The sequence below is a fragment of the Nansenia antarctica genome, assembly GCF_963989245.1.
Source record: "Nansenia antarctica genome assembly, chromosome: 8".
NCBI classification, from domain to species: Eukaryota; Metazoa; Chordata; class Actinopteri; order Argentiniformes; family Microstomatidae; genus Nansenia; species Nansenia antarctica.
Window position 1 is genome coordinate 13,344,229 of NC_137678.1, and position 7,479 is coordinate 13,351,707.

The following is a 7,479-nucleotide window of genomic DNA, read 5'->3' on the forward strand; positions in this document are numbered from 1 at the left end:
CCTGAATTAACTGGGTAGCTAAATTACATTAGCAGTCCCATCAGCAGGTAAATCCACAGGGGAAATACGGCCTCAGGTGTTATAAACAGTTTAAAACAGAACTACAGGACATAGAAATATCACATAAAACAGAACTACAGGAAATAAAAACATCACACTTTACACTCGAGAAAACATGACATCAAATATTACATCATAAAAAATAAAAAATATATGGTGGAAGTGTCTGCCGGATAGAGACTAGGATCAGAGGTATCAGGGAATTGCTGAGGTTAACTTAAACTTTAAGCGTTAAACGTTAACTTTAAAGCTGTAATGTGTAAACAAGTCGATAAGTCGATCGTTTAACGATCTGATCAGTCATCGTCTTGCAAACTTGATATTGGCCAAACTTGGTTTAATCTCAATCGCTCTCGGCAACTTGTAAGTATGAGATGAATCTACAGAGCTCTTTAACAACCAATGTGGAAGAGCAACCTTTTTTACGTGTGACTCTATTTACAAGTTCCATTCATGTACAACAAACCTGTGAATTAGTACTTTGAAGTCAATCTGAAATTAAACATCTTGCGTCCACTGCATAAGGCCCACACATCGTCAGCTCAAATCTACTAATGATCGTCCTCGTGGATTACCGGCGTGCACCATTCCGACTGTGTCCTTACTCGCTTTCGCTAACGTGAAGCTGCTCTATCCCAAAAATAAATCTATCCAGCAGCCCCAGAGATAAGCTATGAATCATAACAGGCCCAGTTCTCCTTATTGAAAACCACAACATGTGCTTAACAGACCGCAGCAAACAATAGCCAAAGCCTCTAAAATAATTGGAAGTCTGCGGCAGTGGAGAGAGAGAGAGAGAGAAATAGAGAAGCAATCGATTGGCGGGGGGGGGGGGGGGGGGGGGGGGCAGGCTTTATAAGCTTTCCTGATCATCTCCTTGTTCATAGTCTTAAAAGATCACCCTGGTGCCTGAATAGAGGAATGGGTTGAAGATACTTCCACAGGATCACTCCTGGCATTGCTGCGTCTCTGAAATGGAGTTGTATTAAATCTCAAGGCAAGGCAAGCACACAGACAGACAGTATCTACCTTTGAGACAAGCATTAGAAACAAACTCAATAGAGTAGTGTCTGCACTGTGTCGCAGGGTAGAAATGAACAGCTCTGTGTGTGTGTGTGTGTGTGTGTGTGTGTGTGTGTGTGTGTGTGTGTGTGAATTAATGGCTTTATGTGGAGGGCACCAAAATCCCCTTCAATACACACATACTGTACACAAACACACACAGCAACCTGACAGTTTTGCAAGCTCATAGTATTGCTCATAGGCACCAGTCTAAACCCCCCCACACACACCACCACCACCACCACATCAACTGGCAAACGAACCACTCATCGCCCTCACTCTGATACCAGCTTCATTACAGCCAACTTATACACATTCCTGCAGATCTCCTCATTACATTTGGATTAGAAACAGTGTTACATTTACATTTGTTTACATTTTTGGCATTTAGCAGACGCTTTATTCCGCTGGTGGAATGAGCTTCCCACGGCTGTCAGAACTGCAGAGTCACGACCCATCTTCCGTCGGAGACTGAAGACCCATCTCTTCAGGTTACACCTTAACTGCTCCTCCTGAGACATCCACTACCCCCCAGCACTGCGTCTCCTGAGACACCCGCTTTTCCCCTTTACTGTGTCCCCTAAGACTTCTACTGCCCCCTTATGCTGTCTCTCTGTTCTCCACTGTCTATAGATATATAAAATAAAATAAAAAATAAAAAAACGTTTTCCTTCTATCACTGAGACTGCCAATGACCCCTGGCCTGAGCTAGATTACTCTTCCTGATACGACTGGTGGATTGACGATTCACTTGTTTAGTCAAATGAATTGATTGTAAGTCGCTTTGGAATAAGGCGTCTGCTAAATGCCAAAAATGTCAAATGTAAAAGTGACAATCAATACATTAGACTAAGGAAGTGAATCATCAATTCACCAGTTCTAGCAGGAAGAGTAATCTAGCTCAGGCCAGGGGCCACTGGCAGTCATCGTGAAATTGTAGTACATCCCCACTGTCAGAGCCTGGGGTCTGAACCCTCCCTTCAGCATGACGGACAGGGGGGGGGGGGGGGGGGGGGTGAGCCATGAAGCGACCAGGACTCATTGTGAAATGTCACCCACCGTCCCTTGAGGTCTGTAGAGGCGCTGCAGTCAGAGAGAAGATGAAACATCCCATAATAAACAGACAGAATGATTGAACACACCGACAGACCGTCTTCTTTAATGCACACCTGACATTTAAAGAAATGTCAAAAGTTTGTCGTCAAAAAGTTTGTTACCTGTTTGGAAGCCCGGTGGTTCTGATGCCAAGAGGGGATCGATTAATGGTTGAATGTCTTGCTGGCTGGTTTTGTACATTTGGATAGGTCAAAACCTAGAATAAGCCAAATAAAGATGTTGCTGTTTTATCTTACTTTTAGGCCCAATCCAATTGGAATCCCCTGCAGTAATGAAAGCACCCTCTCTCTGGGTGTGCAGTTTGTCGGTTGCTAATGGCAACATGCAGTTCTTTCATAGCGAGCTTAGCATTAGCATCTGGGGCTACGTAGGCTGCGCTAATGATAACAGCAGAGAACTCTCTGGGCAGGTAAAACGGTCTACACTTGATCGTCATGTATTCCGGATTGGTAGAGCAATGACTCTCAAGGATGGCAGTGTCCGTGCACCAAGTTGTGTTGCACATAAATGCACAGACCACCGCCTTTTGCTTTACCTGAGTTCTCTGTCGTTCTATCAGCTCTGAGAAGGTCCCGTCCCTGTTAGCGTAGCAGCGTTGTCCGGAACGTTGTTGTTTAGCCAAGTCTCAGAGAAAACCATCGCGTTGCGGTCCGTCATCCTCTTCTGTGTGGAAATCCATCATCCTTAGTAATTAGGGTTAAAATGTCTCACCTAGTAATGTGATTCACATGGATTGGATGATTAATGGGTAATGTGTTGGGGGGTTTTGAAAGGAGTAGTAGGGCATAAGTTTAGGTTCGAAATGTCACATTCGATATTCCAAACAACAACATCCTCCCTAATACTGTATTAAGATACCCCCCCCCCCCCATTTCTGCATGTGCACACATTTAGAAGAGGCAGTGACCCGAGACAGAAGGCAAAAATGGGTGAGTCCACTCCCCTAGAGCACGTAATCAGCCATGAGTGGTCATTTGACCCCTGTGAGTAATTTTCTTTTTTATATCTTTGCACTTGATCAAATTCCAGGACCCTCCTTTCATGACTTTTCCTAGATATGTGCGTTCTACCACCCAGTATCCTTACATTTTAAAAATCACATCAGGATAAGCTAAAGCTAGTTTGCTGTTTTTCTGTGTAGGAAGCAGGGTAATTTACAAGCGGCCAACTAGTGGTCGTTGTGTGTATATAGCAGCTTGAGCATTGTAAAAGAGAAGCTGAAGCGGTTCTTTTAGTAGGTCAAAAGGCACGGGCTGTTCTAGTGCTAGAACACCCCTGGACACTAACATCATGTCTGTTCTGTACACACAGCGTATTGCACCTGACATTTCATTTTAGAAAGCACTTTTCTCTACCAAAACACCTCTCCTTGATTGCTACTGATGAGAACATTCATACAATTTAAAACATTCGAAAGCTTTTAGAAAGCTAGAGCAGTAATCATTCACAATAAAAGCAGGAAATTGATGTTTCAAATAATGACATTACAGTCATGTCGTCTAGTTTCACTGTGCAAACTTGTGCGGTATGCAGAGCCTGACTGACGGCTTTCTTTCCTTTGTAGCTAATGAGACGCTGGGCTGATTCAGGCACTAAGACGTCATTTTTAGAACTGAGAAACCTGGCAGAGAACTCCTTCCCTGCTTGCCAAGAACACAGAGCGGTCCTCCGCATCCCTTCTCTCCCAAACACGTTGTCTTCCTCTGAACAGCATGCAGCCTTCGCTAAGCATGCTAGACGACAGATAGGCTGATAAGAACACTGGTGTCAGGTGGGACCTCTGCTGAGGCTGAGGATATGAAACGCCACCTCCCTGCTGTGTGTGTGTGTGTGTGTGTGTGTGTGTGTGTGTGTGTGTGTGTGTGTGTGTGTATGCGTGTGTGTGTGTGTGTGTGTGTGTGTGTGTGTCTACGTGTGTTTTTGAGTGTGTGTGTCTACGTGTGTGTGTGTGTGTCTACGTGTGTTTTTGAGTGTGTGTGTCTACGTGTGTGTGTGTGTGTGTGTCTACGTGTGTTTTTGAGTGTGTGTGTGTGTGTGTGTGTGTGTGTGTGTGTGTGTGTGCAACATGAGAGGACAATCACTTTCTGTCCCCTTTGATCAAACACAGATGACCTTGCTCACCGGCCTAGATGGTGGTAGATGACGCTAACCAGCAGGTTCCTGCTTTTTATAGACACAAATATCACTCCCTCCCAAGATAAAGAGAGAGGGAGGGAGAGGGAGGAGAAAGAGGGGGGCTCTTTCTCTCTCTTTCTTCCTCCCTCTCTCTTTATCTTTCCCCCCCCCCCCCTCTCTCTCTCTTTCTTTCTTTCTCTCTCTCTCTCTCTCTCTCTCTCTCTCTCTCTGTCTATCCCTATTTATCCTTGTGGGTCAGTTCATTTCCATTCCAAGCGCTCCTCCACTGGTGAGTGAAAGCCCTGATTGTGTGTAGAGCTGATAGAGGCAGAGACAGTCAGTGGAGCTCTTGTAAGTCTGTTTCTTCTGAGTTGGAGAGAAGCTTCCCTCAGGCTCTCTTACCTCTGTGGGTCTCTTCTGCAGGTGTTTGAGGAGGGAGAATTCCCTGGGTTCCCAGCAGATGCAGACAGCATTGTTTATGTTCAGGTAAACTAGCTAGTGGACCCATGAGGTGGAAGGATGTTTCCTTAACACTAGAACAGCCGTGCCTTTTTACCCTACTAGAAGAGCCGTCTCGCCCTCTTTTTCAATGCTAAGCTGCTATTTACACACAACGACCACTAGTTGGCCATTTGTAAATTAGCCTGCCTCCTACACAGAAAAGAACTGCAAATTAGCTTTATACTAGCTTATCCTGATGTGATTTTGAAAATGTAAGGATACTGGGTGGTAGAACGCACATATCTAGGAAAGGTCATGAAAGGAAGTGTACTGAAATTGATCGAGTTTAAAGATATAACATGTTTTTTTACTCACAGGGGTCAAATGACCCCTCACAGCTGATGAAGTGTTAAAGTGAAAGATGAGAAATGGAAACTCGAAAATGAAAAAAATAGAAATGTTGAACTCAGGTAGCTTCGCGGGATGGAGGCGAGAGTCAGTTCAGATGCCACGTGGCTGTCTAGACCGGACCACCAGCTTAACATTGTGGAACCAACTGCAACAAATTGTTCCCAGCCTTGAAAAAATGAAGCCGAACTTAATATGGGCTCTTTCATTCAAAACACAACAAATCAAATCCAGGGCAAATCCTCTAGGAATCACAATGACAAAAATTTTTCCGTTAAGGAAATGTTCTGCTTACATTTCTGCTTAGAAATAGCTAGAAATAGCTCTCTCTGGTTCATCCGGGGGATGTTTATGAAAGTGAAATGAAAGGCGGTGGTCTGCGTCTGGTGAGGAAGCAGACAGATAGAGACAGATGAGGGGGGGGGGGGGCCTCAGTGTCACCTCATTACTCTGATGGCTTTCACATTATTCCAGTGCCACATCCATGCTGAAAAATCAGCCAGTGCATCATACGCCTTGGACTCAGAGATCATCTCCATCCATCAACACTAAGGCCTGAGAGAGTAAAATAAGGAAACAGACACACACACACACACACACACACACACACACACACACACACACGCACACACCACACAAAGACACACACACACACACACGCACGCACACACACACACACACACACACACACACACACACACACACAAACAAAGACACGCACACACACAAACACACACACACACACACACACAAAGACACACACAGACGCACGCACACGCACACACACACACACACAAAGACACACACAGACGCACGCACACACACACACACACACACACACAAAGACACACACAGACGCACGCACACACACACACACACACACACACACAATCAAACACATTCAGCAGGGGGTTGGCGTGTCATTCCCAGAGCTGTGACAGGAGGCACACCCTGACGCCAGTGTTTTTAACAGCCTGTTGTTGTGAGGCTCAACGTGTAATCGAAGAGATGCATTTATGGAGAGAGAGACACACACACAGTCTCTAAACTGCTGGCAGCAATCAATTTCAGCCTTGCCAGGGACTCACTGTTTTGGCAGGAAATTAATTGTCTTCCACTATGAAAAAAAAAACTATACTGAGTGGAGAATTGATCTCATTGAAGCTGTCAATCACTTAACACAATGTCCTGTACACAGAACATGCAGATGACACCATTATTTGTCTTTGTCAAGTGGGTTCGGATTCCTGTCTTCAGAAGAATGAGAATGTTCAGCGACGTTCCAATGCGTTGTGCAGTGAAACGATAGAACGTTAGATCATTATACCTCGTCTGCCATTGGTCTACATTACTGTTGAGTTTCCCAGTTTCACAACTGCCGCAACTACAGAGATTCTTCGACATCATGGTGAATTGCAACCTTTTTGTTTTTGTCCAGGAACGGTTCTTATAATAGCTTCTCTGATCAGTCCACCGCTATTCCAACTCTAATTTGAACACATCACATTTTTCCACAGCGGATTGTTTACATTCATTCGCATATGGCCATGCATGGTGTGCTAGTAGAGAGTTTTTTTTATTTATTTTTTCCCCCAGAGATTGCACGAAAACACATTTGCGTTTGAAATGGAGGAAACCAGGAAAGCAAACATAAGAACACAGCAACATTAAGGCGAAAAAAAAAGAAAAGAAATGTGGATACCTTCCATCTCTCTATCTTCCCTCCGGGCCCTGTCATTGCTGCTTCTATTTATTTTGTGTTGCTATCGAATCAGGAAATCTGGAGGCTTAATGGTGCCCCCGGCAGAACGTGGTTGCGAGATTGATTCAATTCACGCCCCGATGCATTCTGGTATATCATTTATAGACCTTTCGGGTGCCTTCTTGTCACACAGTGCATGGCATAATTCCAGAAAAAAATATGAACTACAACTCAATGAGTTATCGATCCTACATTCTCCTTTTTGTTGATGAATGCGGTCTAGCTCTTTTAGCTCTCATGTGGAAAAACTCATCGAACACTCTCTAATCAGGTAGTCATGAATCGCATCGAGGAACCGCCCGCTGAACGTGAATGATCAAATGTGTTATCAGTGGATCTCTCGAGAAGATGCAGATATGGATATGGGGAACAAACATGTTCTGTGTATTGTGTATTGCGATGCATTTAGTTTGATTTTCCAATAAAAAAAACAATCGCACACACAACAACAAAAAAAGATATGGATATGGGACGTATGGAGGGGGGGGGGGGGGGGGGTTCATCAGTAGTACTAT